The sequence below is a fragment of the Mustela putorius genome, unplaced genomic scaffold (assembly GCF_011764305.1).
Source record: "Mustela putorius furo isolate JIRA1106 unplaced genomic scaffold, ASM1176430v1.1 tig00000788_pilon_pilon_pilon, whole genome shotgun sequence".
NCBI lineage: Eukaryota > Metazoa > Chordata > Mammalia > Carnivora > Mustelidae > Mustela > Mustela putorius.
The window spans coordinates 2,760,687-2,787,523 of record NW_025421481.1 but is presented as its reverse complement, the minus strand read 5'-3'; the positions used below and the strand labels follow the sequence as shown (position 1 = coordinate 2,787,523).

General features: G+C 38.7%; 1 protein-coding gene across 4 annotated transcripts in view; it reads right to left on the bottom strand.

Moving 5' to 3' along the window:
• CUNH12orf42 (chromosome unknown C12orf42 homolog) overlaps window positions 1-26,837 on the bottom strand; it is a 134,835-nt gene that overhangs the window by 91,360 nt on the left and 16,638 nt on the right. For 3 of the 4 annotated variants that reach the window (XR_006608032.1, XM_045084776.1, XM_045084777.1), the window contains exon 2: window positions 19,782-19,886. The exons of the other annotated variant lie outside the window; for it this stretch is intronic. The gene's annotated coding sequence lies outside the window, so the exon portion shown is untranslated. The remainder of the gene's footprint in view (window positions 1-19,781; window positions 19,887-26,837) is intronic. 4 annotated transcript variants of the gene reach the window in all.

Sequence of the window (26,837 nt, the reverse complement as noted above, 5' to 3'; positions counted from 1 at the left end):
AGTGATCAGGGCAATGAGCCCTCACAACTAACTAGGGTGCTCTGAGTTTGTAGAGCATAATTAAGTAAGATGACACATAAACACAGGGGCCACAACTGGACTTGTTACCAAGGCAGCAAACACCATCTGATACCCCAGCCTTATAAATCACATGTTCTGGAACTCTTTCTGTTCACTAACATTTTAACTAGGTCCAAATTCTTAACCTTTGAATGAGCACAAGCAAAATGTCATATTTCAAAATCAAAATGAGAAATGCATTGAACACAGCCAAGCCCTGTTTTATTAATAGCCTTTCAATTAAACACTAAGATTATTTTACCTCAACTATACAGTAATAACCAAATAAATATCATTGTGATACAAACACACTCTGTGGTGTTTATCAGATAAACTGGAACAAAATTTGAGAGATACCAATCTCTATATCAAAAGAGTGAACTTGGCTTTTCTTTTCACAGGAGAGGCTGAGTCGTATGTGAGGCGGGTAAAACATGGGCTCTGGAGCCTGACATGTTTCATTTATCTCTTCCTTCCTTTCTAGCTCTGTGACCTCCAATGACTAATAACAAAAGCAAAGCAACCATTTATCAAACACCTACACCTACATGTGCCAGGCATCCACATGCGTTAGCTCTTTGACTCACAAGTTAAAGTTTGTTTGAGAAAGAAACTTTTTTTAACAATCTGAGAGAATGCCAATCTTCACCAAATAGGAGCGCCAAATATACAAGGACAGTGGAGACCTCTGAATGTCAGACCACATGGGTCTGTAAGAGGTAATGGATTTGAGTAAAGGATCACTTCATGATTTCAACCCCAGTAGCCCAGCAGACCTGTATATACTTGGTTTCAGCTGAAGAAGAGCTTCACGGCCAGCAATGAGAGTAGCCTAGGGTACCACGATGTTCATGGTGATAAAGATGGCCACGAACAAGCCTACTCTGGCGAGGTAGGTAGCCCTGTACCCTGAATGGGGTATAGGCTTTCTCTGGGGGGGTGGGGGATATTTTATGGAAACCAAAAGAAACAATAAAAAATATATATTTAGAAGGGTGTAATTGTTTATATTATAAATCTAAGCATGCCTGTCGAAAACTTCTTGGCATCAGAGACCCCTTTCTTTTCTTGCAGATTCTGGTCAAGTCAATGAAATTAATACATTTTGTAACAAAATATTCACATTGTCTCACGTGTCCTTTAAACCACTCAACCCTGCTACTGAGAGGAAGCCACAGTCTGAGACACCAGAGCCATTAGGTGACTTCTTTTTAACAGCCTCCCTTTCTCCCAGCACTGTCTGGGGAATGTAGGGTCAGCCCAGGGGAGGCTCAGCCAACTATCTCTTGCCAGCATTTTCTAGACAGTGAAGCAGGCCTCCCATCAGGAGAGCTCTCTTCTCTGGTAAAAGGTGATGTTGTGGGTTCTAATCCCAGACCCTCTGAATGCAAAGCTTTGCCTCTCCCGCCACACTCCCCTAATGCTGGCCCATGAATCAGTTAATATAGGCTCTGGCACATAACAAGCAGAGAGTAGATGTAGCTCTTTGCTTTTTTATTTTTAAGACAGCTGCTGAATAATCTTCTGCAAAATATCATGACAGTCTGTGACTCATACTTTACAGTAACATATGCTTTCAGAGTTTAATTTGGTTTTGAACAGGATTAAATGTGCTGAAAATCAGACCACAAGATTTTCATAATGAGGGACAGAACACAATAGTCACCTTACGTGAAGAGCAATTATTTAACATGAATTCACGAATTGCTTGATGGTGTTTTCTTGTGGAGACAGGCACAGCTGTTACACTGAGAAAGTGCCAAATTTTATTCAATCTCCCCCACCGCCCCCGTTTCCAGGAAGAGAAAACCCCTCTGCCTTCTCTTGCAAGTGTCCTCATTCTCCGATGGGTCCCAATGATTTAGCAGTGATTCCTAAGGCACCTTTGTCTTCATTTGAAAATGTTTGTTCCTGGCCTTTTTGCAACTGAGTGCATATGCATGTGTGTGGTGGGGTATCATTTTGGCTGCTGGTTTTTTTAGTAATAAAAATGTGTGTTATTCCATGAAGACATGTGCATTTTATACATAATACAGAAGTTGACATAAAAACAGTGTAGAAAAAGAGTTTGACTCCCAGAATTTTTCAGTTGATCTGAAATGCTGGGCAAGCCCTCAAGATCTGAGAGATCATTCTATGAACCGAAGGCTTAGTGCATTTCAGGGGACAACAAGCAGCCAACCCTGGGCTGAGCTCAACATATTAGGACAATTTTCTTGAGAGACTGAAAATCCAGTGGTAGCCAGAAAACATTTCTGCAATGAGGTTTGAGGTTGGTTATCTTCAACAGGGCTATGCAGGGATAATAAATTCATGGGGACAAGACGTTTTCTTAACATTGAAGAAAGCATTGCAGTGGCCCACTACCAAAAAGGGGCAAGTTTATTCATATATGTGCTGTGTTTACTGATGTATGCAGGGAGTTGAAACAATTTGTCTTCCAAGACAGTGAAGACATTTTTTCTCTGAAGTAACTTTACAAACATTCTATGGCTCTATAAAAAGAATCTACTGTTCCATACTTTGCATGATTCCAATTTTGTTTTCTTTCATATTAGTGACCTTGAGAATTGTTCCAAAATTCTTCACCTCTGTTTTAGCCTTCCATATCCAGTATGCTGTGTTTCAAAGCTACATCACTAATGAGTCAATTATTTGTTTTCACAGTACTTACACAAAAGATATTACAACTAGTATGTGCAAGGACAAAAGGTTGGTTTCTAAGGTTGATGTTATTTTACTAAGAGAAAGGGCCTCTCCTTCCCCCACTCTCCAACTCATGCTTGGTAACTCTATCTTCCTTCTAAGCAAAAGCCACCTGAATGCTTAGCTCAAGAACAGTTCTTTTGAATAAACAAATCCCTCTCCTAAATATCTAGGAGAAAGTCAACCTTAAACATAAGCCAAAAAGAATAACATAACCATAACTTCTCTCTTCTATCCTGACATGTGACCATACCTGAGGAGGTTGAATGGGAAAGTCCCCTAACTTAACTGTGGCCCAGTCCATGTGTTGTAAGTGACCCAGATCAGAGCCAACCTAATTATCTTGAAGCACTAACGGGTCTCTCTGCCTCTTATCTCTCTCTTATCCCCTCCTCCAATCCATCTCCCCAGTCGACTGGATTGATCTTCCTAAAGACTAGTTAGCCTTCACATTATTTTCCCCTGTAAGAAATCACCAAAGTTTCTCCACACTCTTTTGTTTGGCACTGAAGAACCTCTGTCCCTTTATCCAAGCTATGGTTCCAGCCAGAGCCACCATTTTCCCCTGCACACAACCCCAGGTCCCCCTTCCACCCACCTCACTGTTCGCACCATGCTTCACGCTTTCCAGTGCACAGCAACATTCATAGTCTACCCTTAGTCTATCTAAGACCCCGCTGTGGTGATCTAAGAGTCCACTAGTGACCTTTAGCGTTTTGAGAAGAGAGACTGTTTTGCTTGTTCTTTCATCTCCTCTGTAACTAAGAATATCTCATTCTGGGTAGATGCTTACAAAAGATTTACTGTGTGATAAATGGACTGATGCAGAGATGGATAGAAGGAAACATGGCAGACTGATGGGTGGGTGGGAGGGTAAGGAATGAATAGGTAAATGGATGGATGGACGAATCAGTGGTTAGATGAATGAGCTGATGAAAGTGTATCTAATACGGGAGATCAAAGTAAGAGAAACAACATCTAATAAAGTCACTAGACATTAATTTTCTGGAAAAGAACATCAACTGAACCCTGATTCTAGTCTAGTACAACTTTGTTGTCAATGACATTTCTAAAAGATAACTTTGCTTCCCTGTCTTACAGCCTAGAGCCGTTTGGAATCGTCATTAATTTCTATACTTAGCATGGAGTGGCATTTAAATTGATCTCAGCCCAGATCTATTTCTAAAGTGCTACCTAGCCAAATCCTCCTTTCAATGACTGGGAAAATATTTTGTTTTCTCAATACAACAATCTTCCATCTGAAAATTTCTATAATAATCAACATGGGTCTCTGAGTTTCCAAAATAATGATGGTAAAAGCCTGATGTCAGCAGGCATGTACTTTTCTTAGATAAGGGTACACAGCCTTCATTTAAACCTAGAGACTCTTAGACAACACACAGTGCTACCAGGATCATTTGATCTCCATCAAGCAGCAGATGACAAGCAGCTACTTGGATACAGCAGGAGGATCTGGCATAAACCAGTTATTTAGCGCAGACAAAACTCATGATTTATAGCCAAATGCCAAGCGGGATGCAGGAACACTTTTTAAAACTTTTAAGAAGTTTTAAGTTTTAAGAACTTTTAAGAAGCTTGGTTTTTTCTTTTCTTTTCTTTATTTCTTTGACAGAGAGAAAGAGACCACAAGCCGGGGTGGGGGCTGGGGGGAGCACAGCAGGCAGAGGGAGAGGGAGAAGCAGACTCCCCACTGAGCAGAGAGCCTGATGTGGGGCTCGATCCCAGGACCCTGGGATCATGACCCAAGCTGAAAGTAGACATTTAATAGACTGAGCCACCCAGGAGCCCCAAGAAGATCGTTTTCTGTATGCCACATTCTATTACGTTTTTTGTTGGCTTTTTAGTTTTGGGTTTTGGGGGTTTTCTGGTAGCCATGTTTATAAGGCATAAATGGCTTATTTATATTGTCTCTACTGTTGACAAACACCCAGCATTCTCTACCCATGTGCTTCTGGTTTTCTGAACCCACCAGTGAAAGAGAAAATCCAATAGACGTGTCCCACACAACTGCTATACTAGAGGAGAGTTGTTTACTTGGTCCAGGGAAACCAGAAAGTGCAGGAAGTCTTCCTAAAGGAAGCTCCGTCCAAACGAAGCTCAGACTGGGGGATGAGCAGGAAGGCAGCATATACAATGACAGAAAGATGATGGCATGTGCAGAGAAAAAAAAAAAAATAGTTCAGAGAAATGGCAGAAGTGAGAAGAAAGTGAGTTTAGTGGCAGAAAAAACCTGGAGAGGAAGCAGGGTTTACCATGGCAAAGGACCTTACAAATTTGTAAAGAAGTTTGGAATTTATCCTCTAGCCAGTGGGAGGGCAGTAGAAGTTTGAAGCCAAGGTGCGACTTTTAAAGCAAAGATACATTTTAGAAAGACCACCTAGGCCCCAAATGTGGAGGGGTTATGGGATGCAATAGACAAGAGGCAGAGTAAGACACAGGAGACTACACCATTGATGATTATAAGGATCTCAGTGACCCCCAGCTCTCAGAATGGCCCCAGCCCAGAGTTCTGCAGGCGGGGCTCCCAAGTTCTCTGAGTTGGCTCTGTGCCCATGCCAGCCCTCCAGACGTGTTTGTGTCCACTCTTTTAACTGAACTTGGCTTCTCCAGCCTGACCTTTGCATTTTCAGAGAACCTTACAGGAGAGTGGTTCGCATTCCTGGTGTCCTCTGGGGATACATTGCCATAGCTCTGCCTCCTAGAGCCCAACCCTGGTATCACATCCCTCCAGAGAGCAGGGATCTTGCCTGAGCAGGGATTTTAACGCAAGGGATTTTACACAAAAGGTTTTCTGGCACAAAACTGAAGCTGTGGGGACTTTTTTGCAACGGAAATTTCCATAATTATTATTAGCTGTACAAAATTATGCAAAGGTATATACTGCATTCAAAATAGCATTTTTTAAAAAACCAAAGGGTATGTGAGGAAGGGAAAAAGGTGCACGGCCCTTCCTATACAACCATTTTACATGGTCGTTATCGTCATAACCAAAAACATAGAAATCCAGAGATTAATAGAAAATGAGAACAAGAGAGAAGGAGGAAAAGACTGGAGAGAGAAGGAAAGAGGCCACAAGAAGAGGAAGACCAAATCCATGTAAACTTGAAGATACTTTAGAAAACAAAATGTACTGATAATCAATAGAGCAATCAGAAATAGCAAAAGAACTAAGTAAATACAACTTAATGAAAGAAATATCCCCATCCATTCGAATGGTCTCAGTGCTGTTCTGAGGAAAACTGCTCCAATATATACCACAGGACTGGGATTTCCTCGCAGTACAGTCGGAGTGATCACAAGTGCCTCTATAAAATGTTCAGATCAATTGCTGGAATTGTCAAGATAACAGCTTTCCAGAAGGAATGACTAGTCACAAAAAGCTTCAGAGCCCTTATTCTCGGGCCCTATATACCTCGTACGACGCACCTTCCAAAAGAGGAAATACTAGATGGTCAGAAATGATGCCATTTGTATCTGAAATATATTCACTGGAGCCAGCAGGAGAAATGTTACTGAATCTGACTGGATTTAGTATTGAATTATTAAATCAATTTTTAAAGAAAATTATTAAATAATTAAATCAAATTTTTAAAGAAAAAAAGAGATGTCGGTCTGAGGGGCAAGAGTGGAATAAATCTGGGGGTAAAAAAACCTCTATTTTTGAATGATCCCTTGTTCCATTCAAATCTCTTTAAATTGACAGAAATGAATTTGAGTCCTGTGAAGGTCATGACTGAAAAAAGAAACCCAAAATTGATTTAAAGGGGCTCATCAAGGAGAGATTTGCAATACTTTCACGAAACAGCCTCCTGAAATGGAAGAGAATTGGCCAACAATTCCATTTTCCTGAGTATCCCGTTAATAGAACAGCCAATTATTGTTCAGCAGAAGCAATATCCCAATTCATTCTTTTTCACAAGGTAACGACTCTGGTCTGTGAGTTGAGACTATGAAATGGTGGACCGGACACACGCCACAGAGGAAAAGCGTGGGGTAGGATTTGGGGCTTTTTACTGGCTGCAGTTCATTTCATTAGAGGTTCTGAGACTCCCGCTGGGCTCTTATTTCTAAGCCTTTTGTGTGGGATTTTCCTTTTAAAATGATACCTCAATGCCAGCGCCCACATCAGTGTAAGAAAACACTTAGCACACGTCTAAGAAACCTGTAGAATGGTCATAGAAAGCACAGAAATATTTTAAAGCAAAAATAAAGGGAATAAAATGGAATATTTTAGGCCGCCCTAGCAGGTGGGTATTTGGTGGTTGAAAATCCACATGCACATGAGCAGGACTATAACTGTAACAAGTAGATAAGACACTTGTGTTCCAATCATCCCAGCAAAACTAAATTGCAGACCTGGGAATATTTAAAGAAAGAAAGAAAGAAAGAAGAAAAGAAAAAAGGAAGAAAAAAAAAACACAACACGCTTCAAAAGAAAAATAAAACAATGCTCCCAAAATAGGCCCGATTATGTGGGTCACTGCATACTGTGTATTTCCCCTGTAGCATTTTATCGTGGTTACTGTTGCCAGGGGACACTTGATGCTCTCATTATATATGTTTGTCTTTCACATCAGAGCCAGTCTTTTCCCTTGGATGCTCCCAGAACTGTAACAGAAATAAAAATAAGGAATGGACCCCATTATTACACAAATACCTACAAAGCAGAGGGAGTGACCCCCGTAGGTCACCGTGTTGTCCCTGGAAGCATTGATGCCCTTGCCCCGGGGGCCCCCAGCCTTTTGTCACAGGGTCAAAGCCAGGACCTCGGCTGAGTATCCTCTGTGAAGAATTAACAAGTGTGACAATTTGTGGGCCCTCCCCCCTCGGCCCCTGGTCCGGCCTGCCTGAATGCTGTAAATAGAGACATCTGGATAGGGCCCTTTCACTGCAGTAATTGAAAATGAACACGGATCAAGTTCTGGCCTGTTGTATTCATAAATCTTGAGGCTTAATTACATTAAAGGGAAATCTAGAGCCCAGCACTATGGAAACTGCAGATTCTATCAGGCGTTTGAATCATGAATCTTTAAGATAAGTGGGTTTTCTCTCCCCACCCCACCCCCCAAGTCCTTAGTAAGGTTGAGTGAAAAATTTCCAAACTGAGCCTTCCAGTTTTAAGGCACCGGGAAACTTCTGAGAAGATTTTGTGTCCCTCTATTTGTACATGTGCATCCCCTGCATGTTCTCTGGTTGACATGTTCGCATTCCTCTGAGCAGATGAGCATTTCGAGGCTTACAATTAGGTACATTTCTATGAGCAATGATGACAGACTTGACAGATATTTAAAATATGTTTTCCCCCAAGTTGAGCAGAAAGTGTGTGCATCTAGTTAAAATTTAATGAGTTTCAAAAAAAGAATTATGGCAAATGAACGTTCCAAAAGAAGTCAAAGCTCTTGGCATCCCCTTTTAAGATAACAAGTTGAAAATTATTTCTGAGTAATTTGTAATTCTATTGAAATGTATATACAAAATGTCTTTTTATTTGCTTAATATAAAAATTCACTCAGCTCTATCAACCAAAGATGGGTTTTTGTTTTTTTTTTTTAAGGTACAGGACACTGGTGGTTTGTGCAGTTTATACTTTTGTTATAATTGCATGTATTGGGTGACATTTGGCCTACTTTGGCAAATGGATGGATGGGAAGCATTGGTACCTACTTGTTAGAAACACATCGATACCAGTCACCTTGCAGAAGTGAAGCCCTTCGAGGACACGCTCCACCTGTGATCCTGCTTGCCCTGTAGACAGTGCCTCTCCAAGTTTCTCAAACAGCATGGGCAAGAAATAAATGGTGTGGGGATGAGCTGATAAATGAATTTACAAACTAGATCTGTATCTCTGGGGTTAGCTGTAATAATGCAACCTGCCACTACTACCCCTTTGTCTCCATTCCTTGAGAGTAACTACCTAGTATCAAATTAGAAAAAAAAACTCACTGAGTATGAAAGTATGCAAGAGACTGTGAGGGGTCCGGCATAATAGTTACCATTGATCTAGAATCTATGCTTTCAGACATTGTGCTAGAGTCTCCATAGACTCTAATGCTTTCTCAAATACTCACAAAATTTCATCAAGTTACACATCATTATTTCTCTTTTCTTGACTGAAAAACTGTGACTAATAGGAATTAGGAGCCCAAAACCACAGGGCTGGGGGTGATGAAGTCGAAAGGTAAATAGAGGCTGTTTTGACTCTAGAGTCCATGCTATTTCCACCAAACAAATATCTAACCTTTTATGGAGGTCTACCATTTATAAAACATTTACCTAAATATCATAGGCAGCAAAATATTGGGGCAAAACCATAAACACTGGATTCAAATTCTACATCCTACACTTAGCTCTTGTGTAATAACCTCTTTTTCCCCTCAAGTTCCTCATCCTTAAAAATGGGAATGATAGTGACCATAATAAAAGTCAAAGTTGAGGGTCATTTTGAAGTTGAAATAAGGTAATAACGTGACCCATAATAAGTGCTCAAGGAACAATAGCTGGACCAGAGGAAGCAAGATGGAGGAGGAGTAGACTGGAATATCATCAGGTCCCCGGAGTTCAGCTAGTTATCAAACCATTCCTAACACCTACAAACTCAACAGGAGCTGGAAGATAAGAAGAGCAGCAATTCTAGGAACAGACAATTGACCACTTTCTAGAATGCAGATAAGTCAATCTGAAGTGAAAGGAAGATAGACAGCAGTGGGAGAGGCCAGCTCCCAGCAAGCAGTGGAGCAGTGGAGCACAAAGTCAGAACTTTCAGAAGTCTGCTCCACTGGGGGACATGGTTACAGAGGCTAAGCAGGGGGTGGAACCCTCAGAGGGACAGTGTGGTCTCAGGACCTGCAGGGTCACAGAAAGACTCCGGTGTGACAGAACTGCCAGGTGTCAGCCTGGGGAAGCCAGCTATAGAAATGGAGGTGAGGAGTGAGCTCTCAGCTCAGAGTTATCTTAAACCATCCAAGACACAGACCACTACTCTTTGAGCAAGGACCCTACACATGGCAGATCCAGGGAGACTCACCTTCCTCCTCTGGAAGGAGCAGTGCAGGAGCACATTGCAGGAATCAGCTGGGTTTGGAGACTCCAAACAGGGCCATGCACCAGAGATAGAAACACTCGGTCACAGGCCAGGTGAGCTCAGAGTGCAGTGGGAAACCAGGGAGGTGGGAGGAATTGACTGCTTTTCTCTGAAGGTATACTGAGGAGTGGGGCCCTGAGCTCTCAGTTCCTACAGGGGCAGAGATTGGGAGGCGGCTATTTTCATTCCCATCCTCCAAAGCTCTATGGAAAGGGTTCAGGGAACAAAAGCTACTGAGGGTGAACCCGAGAAGATTACTTATTACTATCTTCTAATAGATCAAAATACACCCTAAATCTGGCATATGACTTTGTTCTACTCTCCAACCTGATGACATTTTTTCCTCTTTCTTTTTTTTCTTTTTTCAACCAACTTATCTATACCTTTTTTAGAATTTTTTAAAATTTTCATCTTTACAGTCATAGTCCAACTCTTCATCATGTTTACCCTTATTTTTGTATATATATAAGTTTTTCTTTCTTTAAAATTTTGGGAAGTAGTTTCTTCTAAGAGACCGGAATACACCCAAAATCAAGTGTGTGGCTCTGTTCTATTCACCAGTCTAATATATATATTTTTTATTTTTTATTTTATTTTTTATTATCTTTCTCCCTTACTTCTACCCCCAGTTTTGGATCTCTTCTGATTTGGTTAACATATATTTTACTGGGGTCCTCACCACCCTTTTATTGTTCTGTTGTCTCATTCATCTATTCTTATCTGGATAAAATGACAAGGTGGAGAAACTCACCACAAAAAAAAAAAAAAAACAAGAGGCAGTATTGACATCTAGGGACCTAATCAATATGGATATTGGTAACACATCAGAACTAGAGGTGAGAATGACAATTACCAAGGTGCTAGTTGGGCTCAAAAAAGGCATGGAAGATATTAGAAAATTCCTTTCTGGAGAAATAAAAGAATTAAAATCTAACCAAGTTGAAATCAAAAAAGCTATTAATGAGGTGCAATCAAATGAGGCAGAAAAGAGAATTAGTGATATAGAAGATCAAATGACAAAGAAAAAAGAAACTGAGGATAAGAGAGACAACCAACCTACTGGAACACAAAGGGAGAATTCAAGAGATAAGTGATAACATAAGACAAAATAATATTAGAATAACTGAGATCCCAGAAGAAGAAGAAGAAAGAGAGAGAGAGAGACAGAAGGTATATTGGAGTAAATTTTATAGTACAGAATTTCCCTAATATGGCAAAGGGAACAAGCATTAAAATCCAGGAGGCACAGAGAACCCCCCTCAAAATCAATAACAATAGGTCCACACCCCATCATCTAATAGTAAAACTTACAAGTCTTAGTGACAGAGAGAAAATATTGAAAGCAGAGAGAAGAGGTCTGTACCATACAATAGTGGAAATATTAGATTGGCAACAGGCCTATCCACAGAGACCTGGCAAGTCACAAAGGACTGGCATGATATAGTCAGAGCACTAAACCAGAAAAATATGCAGCCAAGAATACTATATCCAGCTAGGCTGTCATTGAAAATAGAAGGAGAGATTTAAAAAAAAAAAAAAATGCTTCCAGGACAAACAAAGCTTAAAAGAATTTGCAAACACCAAATCAGCCAGACAGGAAATATTTAAAGGGGTCCTCTAAGCAAACAGAGAGCCTAAAAGTAACAAACCAGAAGGGAACAGAAATAATATACAGTAGCAGTCACATTACAGGCAATACAATGGCACTAAATTCATACCTTTCAATAGTCACCCTGAATGTAAATTCATAACTTTCAACAGTTACCGCAAATGTAAATGAGCTAAATGTCCCAACCAAAAGACACAGGGTATCAGAATGGATTTTAAAAACAACAACAACAACAATAAGACCCATCAATATGCTGTCTACAAAAACTATTTTTTTAAGATTTTATTTATTTATTTATTGACAGATAGAGATCACAAGTAGGCAGAGAGATGGGGAGAGAGGGAGGGGGAAGCAGGCTCCTTGCTGAGCAGAGAGCCTGATGCAGGACTTGGGATCATGACCAGAGCCAAAGGCAGAGGCTTAACCAACTGAGTCACCCAGGAGCCCCAAGAAACTCATTTTAGACCCAAAGACACCTCCAGATTTAAAGTGAGGGGGTGGAAAACAATTTACCATGTTAATGGACATCAAAAGAAAGCTTGGGTGGCAACCCTTATCTCAGACAAATTAGATTACAAGCCAAAGACTATAATAAAAGATGAGGAAGGACACTATATCATACTTAAAGGATCTGTCCAACAAGAAGATCTAACAATTTTAAATATCTATGCCCCTAACATGGAAGCAGTCAATTATATAAACCAATTAATAATGAAATCAAAGAAACACATCAACAATAATACAAGAATAGTAGGGGACTTTTATACCCCCATCACTGAAATGGACAGATCATCTAAGCAAAAGATCAACTAGGAAATAAAGGTTTTAAATGACACAATACACTATATGGACATCACAGTTATATTCAGAACATTCCATCCCAAAGCAACAGAATACACATTCTTCTCTAGTGCCCATGGAACATTCTCCAGAATAGATCACATCCTGAGTCACGAATCAGGTCTCAACTGGTACCAAAAGATTGGGATCACTGTGACCCATTTTCAGACCACAATACTTTGAAAATAGAACTCAATCAGAAGAGGAAAGTTGGAAAGAACTCAAATATATGGAAGCTAAAGAGCATCCTACTAAAGAACGAATGGGTCAACCAGGAAATTAAAGAAGAATTGAAAAAATTCATGGAAACAAATGAAAATGAAAACACAACTATTCAAATTCTTTGGGATAGAGCAAAGGTGGTCCTGAGAGGAAGGTATATAGACAAGAAAGGTCTCAAGTACACAACCTAACACTATACTTAAATAAGCTAGAGAAAGAACAATAAAGAAGCCTTAAACCCAGTAGGAAAAGAGAAATAATAAAGATCAGTGCAGAAATCAATGAACTAAAAACCAAAAGAACAGTAGAACAAATCAACAAAAGTAGGAGCTGGTTCTTTGAAAGAATTAATAAGATTGATAAACCCTAGCCAGACTTATCCAAAAGAAAGAAGAAAGGACCCAACTTAATAAAATCATGAATAAAAAGGGCAATCACAGCCAACACCAAAGAAATACAAACAATTATAAGAACATATTATGAGCAAATTGGATATGCCAGCAAATTTGACAATCTAGAAGAAATGGATGCATCCCTAGAGAAATACAAACTACTAAAACTGAACCAGGAAGAAATAGAAAACCTGAACAGACCCATAACAAGGAGATTGAAGCAGTCATCAAAAATCTCCCCCCAAAAAAACAAGAGCCCAGGTCCAGACAGCTTCCCAGGGGAATTCTACTGAACATTTAAAGAAGAATTAATACCTATTTTCCTGAAACTGTTCCAAAAATATAAATGGGAGGAAAACTCCAAACTCATTTTATAAGGCCAACAGTTTTGATCCCAAAACTAGACAAAGACCCCATCAAAAAGGAAAATTACAGACCAATATCCTTGATGAACACAGATGCAAAAATTCTCACCAAAATACTAGACAGTAGGATCCAACAGTACATGAAAAGGATTATTCACCACATCCAAGTGGGATTTATTCCTGGGCTGCAAGGTTGGTTCAACATCCACAAATCAATCAATGTGATACAATACATTAATAAAAGAACCATATGATACTCTCAATAGATGCCGAAAAAGCATTTGACAAAGTACAGCATCACTTTATTCATCAAAACTCTTTGAAGTGTAGGGATAGAGGGTATATACCTCAATATCATCAAAGTCATCTATGAAAAACCGACAGCAAATATCATTCTCAATGGGGAAGTACAGAGAGCTTTTCCCCTAAGGTCAGGAACATGGCAGGGATGTCCACTAGTGCCACTGCTATACAACATAGTACTAGAAGTCCTAGACTCAGCAATCAGACAACAAAAAGAAATTAAAGGCATCTGAATCAGCAAAGAAGTCAAATTCTCACTCTTTGTAGATGATATGATACTTTACGTAGAAAACCCAAAAGACTCCACTCCAAAACTGCTAGAACTCATACAGGAATTCAAGAAAATGTCAGGATATAAAATCAATGCACCGAAATCAATTGCATTTCCATACACCAACAGCAAGACAGAAGAAAGGGAAATCAAGGAGTCAATCCTGTTTACAATTGCACCCAAAACCATAAGATACCTAGGAATAAACCTAACCAAAGAGGCAAAGAATCTGTACTCAGAAAACTACAAAGTACTCATGAAAGAAACCGAAGAAGACACACCAAAAAATGGAAAAATGTTCCATGCTCATGGATTGGAAGAACAAATATTGTGAAAATGTCTATGCTACCTGAAGTAATCTACACATTTAATGCAATCTCTATCAAAAAACCACCAAGTTTTTTCAAAGAAATGGAACAAATAATCCTAAAATTTATATGGAGCCAGAAAAGACCCCAAATAGCCAGAGGAATGTTGAAAAAGAAAATCAAAGTTGGTGGCATCACAATTCAGGACTTCAATCCCTACTACAAGGCTGTAATCATCAAGACAGTATGGTACTGGTATAAAAACAGACACATAGATCAATGGAACAGAATCAAGAGCCCAGAAATTGACCCTCAGCTCTGTGGTCAACTAATCTTCAACAAGGCAGGAAAGAATGTCCAATAGGAAAAAGGCAGTCTCTTCAACACATAGTGTTGGGAAAATTGGACAGTCACATGCAGAATGAAATTGGAACATTTCCTTACACCACACAGAAAAATAGACTCCAAATGGATGAAAGACCTCAATGTGAGACAGGGATCCATCAAAATCCTTGAGGAGAACACAAGTAGCAACCTCTTTGACCTCAGCCACAACAACATCTTCCCACAAACATTGCCAAAGGCAAGGGAATCGAGGGAAAAAATGAACTATCAGGGTGTCATCAAGATTAAAAGCTTTTGCACAGCAAAGGAAACAGTCAACAAAACCGAAAGACAGCCAACAGAATGGGAGAGGATATTTGCAAATGACATATAAGACAAAGGGCTGGTATCCAAAATCTATAAAGAACTTATCAAACTCAACACCCAAAGAACAAATAATCCAATCAATAATTCAATCCAATGGGCAAGAAGACATGAAAAGACATTTCTGCAAATAAGACATCAATGGCCAACAGACACATGAAATGTGCTCCACATCACTCAGCATCAGGGAAATACAAATCAAAACCACAATGAGATATCACCTCACACCGGTCAGAATGGCTAAAATTAACAAGTCAGGAAATGACAGATGCTGGTGAGGATGCAGAGAAAGGGGAACCCTCCTACACTGTTGGTGGGAATGCAAGCTGGTGCCACCACTCTGGAAAACAGTATGGAGGTTCCTCAAAAAGTTGAAAATATAGCTACCTTATGACCCAGCAATTGCACTACTGGGTATTTACCCTAAAGATACAAATATAGTGATCCAAAGAGGCATATGCACCCCAATGTTTATAGCAGCAATGTCCACGATAGCCAAACTATGGAAAGAACCTAGATGTCCATCAACAGATGAATGGATAAAGAAGAGGTGATATGATATATATTGTATATATCTATATAAAGAAGAGGTGATACCTATATAGATATAGATACATGATATACCATATATCTATATCTATCTAAATAGATAGATATAAAAATTGCACCAGTGTCTAACTGAACCTCTAGATCCAACTACCTGTCTACAAAAATACAGGGGATAGAACAAGTTAAAAGACACATCCATGAAGCAATCAGCAAAATCCAGGATATGGGACATTTTGCAAAAAAATAACCCACTTTTTCTTACAAAAGAGTGGTATGGGTTGGAAGGAAAAAGACAAGGAGAGGGTTACAAATAAAAGTGAACTCAAAAGATATAACAACATACACAGTATGTGCAATTGCCTTGATACTTTACCCAATCTTATGAAATGGAAAAATGACACTTTGAGACAATATGGGTAAAAGAAATGTGGACTAACATTACATTATGTTGATGAATTATTGATAATTTTTTCAGGAATAATAATAGCATGGTAAGTATGTGCAAATACAGAGAGATGTAAATTTCGGTATGAAGTATTAATGATACATACTGAAGAATTGGTGGATAAAATGGCATGATGTTTGAGAGTTTCCAAAACAAGTTTAAAATTAACTTGATTCTCATAAATGTGCTTTGTAAATGAGCACAGATGTTGTTGTAGTTATTTTTGATGATGACATTGATGATGATGATGATGGTGTTTTTAAGGTGAAGGCATCAGGAACCCAATTCTTTTAGTTAAGAGGTTTATTGAGATTAGTCAGAAAGTAGCAGGACCTGCTTCTAAATCCTAGTCCCATGCATATGGGTATTTCACTATAGACCCCTACTCCAAAATTTGGGATAAAGGCATAATTTTAAATTAACATTTATTCTTATGGAGTAGCTTTGCTGAGTGTTTTATATGCATTACCTCATTTAATGTTCTCAAAAAGATGGAGTGTGCGCTATTGGACCCATTTTGCTGATGAACCAGAGTTCAAAGAGATTTTATGATTTGCCCAAAGTGGCACAGGGGTCAACCTAGACCTGTCTGACTTCATATCAAAAGAGGATTTCAGATCTCTGGTCCTGGGGCCAAATCAGTGTGGCAATCTCTGCATACTATAGCTTCCTTCCTGATGAGTTGCAGCAAACTTTGGCTTAGTCAAAATTCCAAAACTTTGACCATGGAATTTATTTATTTATTTATTTATTTATTATTAGCATTTAACATCTATTAACTTCCCATTTGCCCATAGAACACACCCTGAAAAATGTGCTATTGCTCTGTGCTTGCAGTGGGTGGAATCTTACTCTATCCCCATCATTTTTGATTTGGGAATGTTAATGCATACCATTAAATGGGAAAGGAATAAATGCACTTATATAGCAAGCAAACAATTGGCTATATGACCAGCATCATTTGTCATTGACAAACAATTACTTTTGCTCCCTGAAAAGCAATATTATTTCCTTCCAAGTATTTAGACTCCTAGTATTGTACTTTCCCAAAAGGTCATGAGATTTTAAACACCCCTTAGCCAACCCAAGTTCATTGGAAATTTCATTAACTAGAAAAATGGACAGAAAAGGGGGGAGGAAATTTACATTTTGCGAGACAGTCTTGTTTTTATACTGCTGTTAATGTTAATACAAACCCGAGGCTTTGGGCCCGATTTTACAGAAATGAAAAAAAAAATTTTTTTCTCCAAATGTAAAAGCCTTTGAACTGAAATTTGATTATTAAAAGAAAAAGCGAAAGTGGAGCAATAATGTCAAACCATGCTATTTCAAGAAACGCTTTCCACACATACCCAAAACTTGTCACCTCTTCTTCCGTCTCCATATGTCTCTATTTTTCATACATTTCTGAACTCAGACAACTCCGTGGATCTGCCACCCAAGAGCAACAGCCTCTGAGGTCTAGAGCAGCACCCAGCACAGCTCTGATCAGACAAGAACCCTTACAGTTCAGCACAGAAGAGTCCTCAGCTGCCACGACAATGAACTGTACTAAGTAGGGGCTGTGCAAAGAAGACCCCACCTTCAGGATGTTCTCCACAGTGTCTTTCATGTGTCAGGTCCCATGCAATTTTCAGATGGGTAATTGTGAAATCAGGGAATGTGTTCTCAAATGACAAAAAGAAAAACAGAACCTTCTGTTGAGAAAGGGAGAAATGTCATTCCACTAGAAAGGAAATGCAATTGTTCAAAACAATCTTCTCTCTTAAAAATCAAGAACCTGTATCATAACCTTTACAACTTCTGCTAAAATTTTCACAACACGCTCGTTTTCCTCCGCATTCACACCTTTACCCTACTCCCTATTCCATCTTGTGAAATCTGATTCTTACAAGATCACACCAGCCAGTAACCATAACACATGTGCACACTCACTGCCATTTCTTCGCAAAAGTAAGGAGAGAAGTAACTGATGATCTCCTATCTGCTTTCCGGGCCACAATCACACGGGTATGACAGCTCTGGGACCAACGACATCTGCAAGCACTGAACCTTACTGATGTGCAAGCCAGCAGATCTCCCAAGATCTTCAGCAGGCTGAAAACAAGGTAGTTCTCCCTGGAAAACCCTGTGGTGGGTGTTCCAGTCTGGTAAATGGTGTGCTAGATTATTTCATCATGGCTTCTTCCTGCTGAAATCAAATCAGCCCTCCATTCAGCCAGTTCCTTGTAGGTCCTGGTGCAACCTTTCTATGCATGTCTTGATAATCACTGAATTTTTATTTTTTATGCTTACTTTTTTTTTTTAAAGATTTTGTTTATTTATTTGAGAAAGAGGGAGAGAGAGAGAGAGAGAGAGCACTCATAGGATGAGGGCAGAGGGAGCAAACTCCCTGCTGAGCAGGAAGCCCAATGCCGGGCTCCTTCCTGGGACTCCTGGATCATGACCTGAGCTGAAGGCAGACGCTTAACCAACTGGGCCACCCAGGTGCCTCTTATTTTTTATATTTTAACAAATCAACAAATCACACTGCTTTGTGATTACAATAGTGGAGATCAATTTGTTGAATGAGCAAATAAATTCCTTCTATGTGCCAGACACTGTCCTATATGCTTTCCTTCTGTTGCAAATGATGTTTTAAAAGAAAATGAAAGAACAAATGAACTAAGAAATAACAGATCCTTTAAGGAGTAAAGAAACAATTTTTCATATTATTTGAAAGGAAAATTGCCTTGGAAATTATACATACACTGTTTCTGTCTCATAATATATTTTTAATTTTATAATTATATGTTTAGTTTTATATTCATATTATGGAACATAATATAAATATATTAATTATATATTTTATATTTAACTATAGATAATTATAGGTAATATATAATTCTGTATATAACAATCTCTTAAAATCAGTCACTTAGCAAATATGAATGAGTTGTCTATTAGATGCCAAGATTTGCCCAACATTCTGAAAATGGAGGATTAAGGGGGGCCTAGGTAAGCTTACAGTCTAATGAAGAGAGATGACAGATGAAGATAGGCTAGGGGAGGTCATGAAAAGAAACAGGTCTTGAGTTCACAAGCTAGTGAGAAGGTGCATGGCTAGCAACCAGCAGAGGCTTTAATCATGAGATTAAACCCAAATCAAACAGCATGCAGATCATTGTGCAAATAACCAAGCAGAGGATATGACTTACTACAGAATGTTCTGTCAAATAATTGTGCTGCACATCTTGTTTCTACGACTAAATAACAGCTGGCAGTGATTTTATATAAGAACAATAACAAAGGGTAGAGAGGAAACTACTAGTTGATGTGTCCATGTTCTCTACCTTAGTTAACACCCATGAACCTGAACCATCACTTTGTAAGCCAAATATTTCCTCCACCCTGCAAATATGGAAAACTGACACACTCAGAGTAGGGTAACTTTCTCAAAACAATCCTGCTGGTGTGTGGCAGAAGTGGGATTAAAATTGAGGCCCCCTCACTCCACAGGAGATGCAGGAGGTAGAAAAACACAGGCCCCACCCAACCCTCACTAACTCCAGTTTTACTATGATGGAAATCTAGATTTTTTTAAGGGGGTGGGGGGATAGCCAGAGGGAGAATCTCAAGCAGACTCCCCACTGAACACGGAGCCTGATGCCGGGCTTAATCCCAGGAACCTGAGATTATGATCAGAGCCAAAATCAAGAGTCAGACCATTAACTGATTGAGCCAACCAAGTGCCCCAGAAACCTAGATTTTTAAGTAAGATCTCTGGATTTCTTTTTTTAAAAAACTGGTAATAATTCAGAAATAATTTGTAAATGCTATGCAGGCCAAACAAAGCGCATCTGTAATCAAATGCTGACAGTCCATTAGAAACATTGCCAACATCTTGCTCAGCAGAACTTACCCAAATACACTGGGGAGACACGGACCATAAACACTACCAGAGGTGGCATATGAAGTCATGTTGAGTTGGCATCAGTCTTCAGTTTATTTTCTTCAGGGCCTTAGACTGTGAAAGACAGAGATTACTACACACTTAAATTCACATCGAGTGCGCGTGGCTAAATCCTTGAAATGTTATTACATATTTTTAGATTTAATGTTGTACTTCTTCATTTTAATGTTCTAAAATATGTTTGTGTCTTACCAATTTGATACATTTATTTGTATCAAATAAAAATTCTTCCATTCTTTCTCTTTTTTCTTTATTATATATGACAAATATTTTACTGTTTTTTGCAAACATTCAACTTTTGGTTTTATGGGTCAAATTTACTAGCTTTTTTTCCCATTTCAATAATTTTATCTTCAGTAACTGTAATGATCAGGGTGGATGTTGTTACTCATTTAGAAGCTTCTTAGGTTGAAAGCTTGATTCTTTCTTTTTTTTCTTACTGTTTTTTGTTTTTAATTAAATGCGACCAAAAGCTAGATATTTTTCCCTGGCCCCTGTATGGCTGATCTCTGGTTGGTGTTGATATGAAGGGCTTCCATTTATTACCCTTTACTTCTTAATTTTACACTTCCAAATTAAAAATTTAGAGTAAAATAAAAGCATTTTCTAAGTTTTTATTGCATGATTGTCATCAATGCGGCTTCTATGATAGCAAATTTTGGAAATTCATTGAGTGTTCCTATGTACTTAATGTATAAATACATAATTGATTTTTATAAGTTGTCCAAATGTATTTTTAAATTATGCTTACTATATATTTGGATTTAATTGTTAATTATGTTGGGGGGCACCTGGGTGGGTCAGTGGGTTAAAGCCTCTGCCTTTGGCTCAGGTCATGATCTCAGGGTCCTGGGATCCAGTGCCACATCGGGCTCTCTGCTCAGCAGGGAACCTGCTTCCTCCTCTCTCTCTGCCTGCCTCTCTGCCTACTTGTGATCTCTGTCTGTCAAATAAATAAATAAAATCTTTAAAAAAATAATAACTGCTAATTATGTTACTTAATTTTCCATAGGCATAATAATTTTTGACTACTGGACTCATTCATTTCTATCTGAAGACTCACCCACATTTTGTTTCTCCTTATGGGTGTTTCAATTATACAAATAAACATCTTTTCTCCTCTATCAGGAGATATGTACATATACATACATATATGTAATGTTTACTGCATTACTGTCATTTTTAAGTGTAAAATATCAGAATTGTATAAAATAAAATATCAGAAATTGTATAAGATCAAGTATTAGAAATTATACAAATATCAGAATTTCCTTCTTCCTTTTAAATATCTTTGCATTGAAATTATTTTGTCTGAAATTATGGTTAGTGCAAATGCTTTCTCTGTCATGTTACTTCCTAAATTATTTCACTTAAATACATTTTTATAATTTTAAATATATATATTTGGCATATATAAAAGAATATATATAGTAAAGTGGTTATTGAGACTTGTTTGTATATCCTGGGTATTAATGCTTTCTGGATCATGTGTATTATAAATATCTTCTCCCCTTTTTCGACTTATTATTTCATTTTCTTTGTGGTGTCTAAATGAACAGAACTAATTTTTAATACATTGTCCTTATCAAGACTTTTCGATTAATATTTTTATATATTGTTCTCAAAAATCTTCCCTAGCTAGAGATCATGAGAATGTTCTTCTGTATTGCTTTTATTTTTTATTTTTTTAATTTTTTTAAAGATTTTATTTATTTATTTATTTATTTATTTATTTATTTGACAGAGAGAAATCACAAGTAATCAGAGAGGCAGGCAGAGAGTGAGGGGGAAGCAGGTTCCCTGCTGAGGAGAGAGCCTGATGCAGAACTTGATCCCAGGACCCTGAGATCATGACCTGAGCTAAAGGCAGAGGCTTAACCCACCGAGCCACCCAGGCACCCCTATATTGTGTTTTAAATGTTTATAGCTTTGTATTTTATATTTAAGTCTCTAATCTATCTTGAATTGATTCTTATGTAAAGTATGAGTAAAGAGTTAAACATCTTTTTTTTCCTAAGGATAATCTAGATATATCTAGGAGTCAGCAGTTGCCCAAGCACCATTTGTTGAAGAGTTCCTTGTTTCATCACCAACCTGCAACAACAGCAATAACAATCCCATCTACTTGTCTTCTTGCTGGAATTCTCCTCACAATTAGAACAACACTTACATATAACTGTTATTTTATATATATATATATATACATATACAAATATATATACATATATACATAACTGTCGCTGACAATCATAGTAGTGCTACACCAAGGAACATACAAGTCTTCTACTACATTATTAGCTCTCAGAGAGAAAAACTGTCTTTCTCATCTTTTTATCTTTCAGATAACATAGCAAAGAGGCTAGGAAGAAAAACCATGTAAAAGGAAGCTATGGAGACTTCTATTTCAAAATGATGAACTGAGTACACACATAGCAGTCTCTCACACCTACAAATGTTTCTTGGATTAAATTCATCTGAATTACTCATACAAAAAAGTGGCTCTTATACTATGGTTCTGGAGTGATATAATTTTCAAAGAAGAATGGAATAAGTAGAAATGTCCATCATAAACCTTTCCTGGGTTCAAAGCAATGTTTATTAAAAATTTTTTATGTTTTTATTTAAATTTTAGTTAGTTAATTAACAAACAGTGTAATATTCATCTCAGGTGTGCAATTTAGTGATTGAACACTTCCATACATCACCTGGTGCTCATCACAAGTGCCCTCCTTAATCCGCATCACCAATTTAACCCATCCCCCCACCCACTGCCTCTCTGGTAACCATCAGTTCGTTCTGTATAGTTAAGAGTCTGTTTCTTGGTTTTCCTCTTTCCCCCCCCCCCCGTGATCTTTTGTTCCTTAAATTCCACACCAATGAAATCATATGGTATTTGTCTTTCTCTGATTTATTTCACTTAGCATAATACTGTCTAGTTCCATCCATGTTATTGAAAATGGCAAGATTTCATTCTTTTTGTGGTTGAGTAATATTCCATTGTTTTTTATCTTTGCTTATGCAGTCTTTTGTTCTTCTTCCTCAAATAAACTCTCGTCCGCACCATACAGATCTCCCACTATTCAGGTCTCCTTCCACCATCCTGGATGGCCCTTTCTTCTCTGTTCCTCTTCACACTGTCTGAGAGTTCTCCTTGCTCCCTCATATCCCCTAAGATGTGAGGTTCCTCTTTCTACCTTCACTGATTTTTCTCTTAAGGATAAGCCCATGGATCTTTTCATCCTATTATCTCCTTAGAAAGAGGGAAAAGAAAGATGTGAATCTGCATGTTACTTTTTAACCTGTCAAGCTTAGAGTAAGTACTTATGAGTTTAATAAGAGATATTTAAAATTATCTACTTATTTTCTATTAAAAACATCTATTGTACAATATTCCTTTTTACTTTATCCAGGATAAACTTCACTAAGAATCCCAGACTTATGTGTTCTTCTTTGCCGACTAGATGTTGCTGTTGCTGATGACTCTAGAACACAGCCCCTTTGAATATGATGGCTTTTGACATTTATAGGACATTTTCTGGAAACAACAGGGATTTTTCAAATCTTGTCAAAGATCAGTACAAAGACATTTCATTCCTGCCTCAGTTCACTAATGTTTGGGTTCAAAAGTCCAGAGTTTGAGAGCTGCCATTTTCACTATACCAGGAAAAGCAGACTTTTAACTCCATAGCCACCATTTTCTTCAGGCAAACAGTAAAACACAGCATACGTGAGAAAAGAACCAACAGCAAAACATAAAGTAAGTGTTTGGAAATTGAACCGGATATTTCTTCTGACACTTGCCCAGTTAGTTACATGGTACTGCAAACATTTCTCTACAAATCAATTCTTCCTTGAAGACTGAGGTTGTTTTTTCAATAGACCTTGGAAATCGAGGTGTAGTTTTCCTCTTAAGTCTGAATTTATCCATTTCTCTTTCCTTTTAGAAATTCCTCACAGGGGCACCTGGGTAACTCAAACAGTTAAGTGCCTGAGTCTTGATTTCAGCTCAGTCACTATCTCAGGGTGGTGAGACCAAGCCCCACATCAGCCTCCACCTTGGGCATGCAGGCTTAGATTATCTCTCTCCCTCTGCCTGTCCCCGACTCTTCCTGCTCTCCCTCTCTCTCCCTCTCTCTCTCTCAAGAGTCTCTCTCTCTCAAGTAAATAAATAAACAGAAATTCCTTGCAGATTTAAGGATGTTTCTTATGGGTGACTTTATGCAGTAAGTTAATAAGCTAGTAAAATCCTTCATCCAGTCACTTGTGATTTCTGTTTTCTTGGTCTGAGTTTTAAGGTAATATAATCTGCTTTGAAAAATTCACAAGAATGATGAAAAGACTTCTCAAAGATTATCTGACCAATTACCATCTTAAAAATGCAATTTTCTAAGAAGCCTAAATGGTCCACTCGTGACACAGAGAGAAGGATGCATGACCCTGAGGCTTCCTCTTCCTTTTGTAATCTTTCCTCAGTTACTGTGTTCACCAGTATGGCTGAAGAACTGTGTTCATAGAACTTGGACCCTTTTGTTTGTCGTCCCTGGAAACTGTTATTTGTTTACTTTCTACTTTGAACCTATGCATAAGATGGAACAGAGAGAATTCTGGTAGTTTGCAATTCCAAATGAACATGCAGGTAAGTCTCAATTTCTGTATCATATTCCTCCAAGAAAGTCACATTTAGCATAGTTATCCACAGAAGGTACCTCCAAGATGCATACTGTGTTTCTCTGAGGAAGTTCACTTCTCTCATTTCCATGCTTGTGCCCCATGAGAAAGTCAGCTGGCTCCTTCATCTGTGACTGAAAGGTGCAGAGAAGATGAAGCGAATAGCACCCTTGTACTGCTGTAGTGGGAGGGGGAGGGGCGGCAGTCTGTAAGCTCCGCCCAGCTGACCATCTCTTGGAAAACAGAGAGAAAATGGCCGCCTTAGTGCCCAGGCTAGCTCTCCTGGCTGGAGCTGTTGTTTATGAGCCACATTCCTTTGTGCATTCTCTCCGGTTGTCACAACAATGTCTTACTGCTGTGTCAGCCAGGTCAGCTGAATGGGGATCTACAAGGGTCTGTTTTTTAAATATTTTTAGTTCCCATACTTTCAAAAACATCTAGTTAAGTTGCCTAAAAAACCTGATCTTTCAAGCTTTTAAATCAGTTGCCATAGTAACAGATGTTCAAAGACAGGGCCCTACAGTTTTGTGTTAAACTATGTTTGCCCCGACTTCCCACAAACTTTACATCTATATGCTCTGTCTTGGTGGGGTGGGGTAAAGGCACAAGTAAAATTTTCAGTCTTTGTTATCTTCCTGTATGACTTTTTTAAAAAAAATAAAATAAAACTTCACATAGCTAAAAAATTGGCCATAGTGTAGTGCTATTTTATATCAGTCTTGGTGTTTAATAAGACCTGAATATATTGAAATAATAATCATAGCAACTAGGAAGGAGAAGTGGGGAAAAGCAGCGGGCTCAGTTGCCTGTCCTCCAACTGCACTTCAGATAGAATGAAAACCACACAACTCCATTGACTGGTCATCTTGAAACAAAGAACAAAAGCTTAATCACATATCTAGACAGGGCAATTAAAGTCAAGAGCACAGAAATCTAATTCTCCAAGCACATCCATGCATAATAACCACTTTTGGAAATGTGGTCTATACTGAAAAGCTTCTGTGTCTGTATAGAATCTGTACTTTTTAATTATGAGACATTTCACATAAAGAAGACATGGGGGGCGGGGGTGAGTCCAACAACCATGGGAGGAGGCATTTCCTTCTCCAGACTCTGAAACTAGTAGGTTTCTAGCATCAGCCTGTAAGAAAGATAACAGACAGTGCTTTTTCAAGATTTCACAGCAAAACTGCTCTCTAAAAAGAGGCATGTGGCAAATTAGAAAGAGTAAAACAAATAGTGACACTGAGATCTGGGTTCAAATACCAGCTCTGCCTCTTACCAGATTGTGATGTTTCTTACAGTGTCTGAGCATCGTCCTTTCTTTGGGATGAAAATATTACCAGAAATGGATTTCCATTTAATAATCCTAAGAGATCCCTGTGGAAAACATCCAGCTGAGCAAGGTCTTAGTCTATGTTCCTCCTTTTCTATTGTTCCCATCTCCATCAGGGATCCCTGGACCTAAAAGCAAAAATTCTCTTTCTTAATGACTCTGGTCCTGTTTCTTGAGTGGACCACAGGGGTCTCTGCCCAAGATGCCATCTATAGCTCAAGGGCCAAGTCGTGCTCTGCAATGGAGTCACACCTGGTCAGGGAACTAGATGAGACAACCACAGCTCCCTCACATTTTAAGAGAATTGGTCCCTTTTTATACCTCCAAACAGATTAGAATGATTTTTGTGTTGGTTCAGATCTTCCAAGAAGAAGATGCCACAACAGATTAAACAATGAAGAAAAGTATTAGGGGAAATGACTCTTGAAAAAAATGGGGAGAAACAAGTCTGACCCCTGCAGGCAAGGAGAAAGGAAAAGAGTGGAGGCTGGGTGGAAGCTTCCTATACTGCCACACAGTCTATGGAAAATACATCTAGAAGGCCTGGGAGTCCTCAAGCCAAAGTCAGCCATCAGAAGAGTCTCTTGCCTCCCAGGATGGGCTTCAGTATCCCTATCATGCTTGGCCTCCTAACAGATCAGAGAGGGGAATTCTTATAGTAACCACAGCTTCCTAATTAGGTTTCACATTTTCTCCAGATATTGACACAATCTTAAATTAAAATTTAGATGTTTAAAAAAATGATTGTGTGTGTGTGTGTGTAGCACCAATCTCTCAATTAAGAAATATTACATGAAGCAAGCAATGCACAGAGATGCTGAAGACACTGCCTTTGCTCTACCTGAAACTGTTGCCACAGCTAGAGGACACTCTTTCACCCAATGTTGAGGACCCTGATACCCTTGTCCTTCTCCATACCTCTGCTGCAAGAAGCCTTCCTCCTCAGCTACCTTGAGAGCTTCCTGTACCCTAAGCCATCCCGTCTTCCTGAAAAGCTCAGA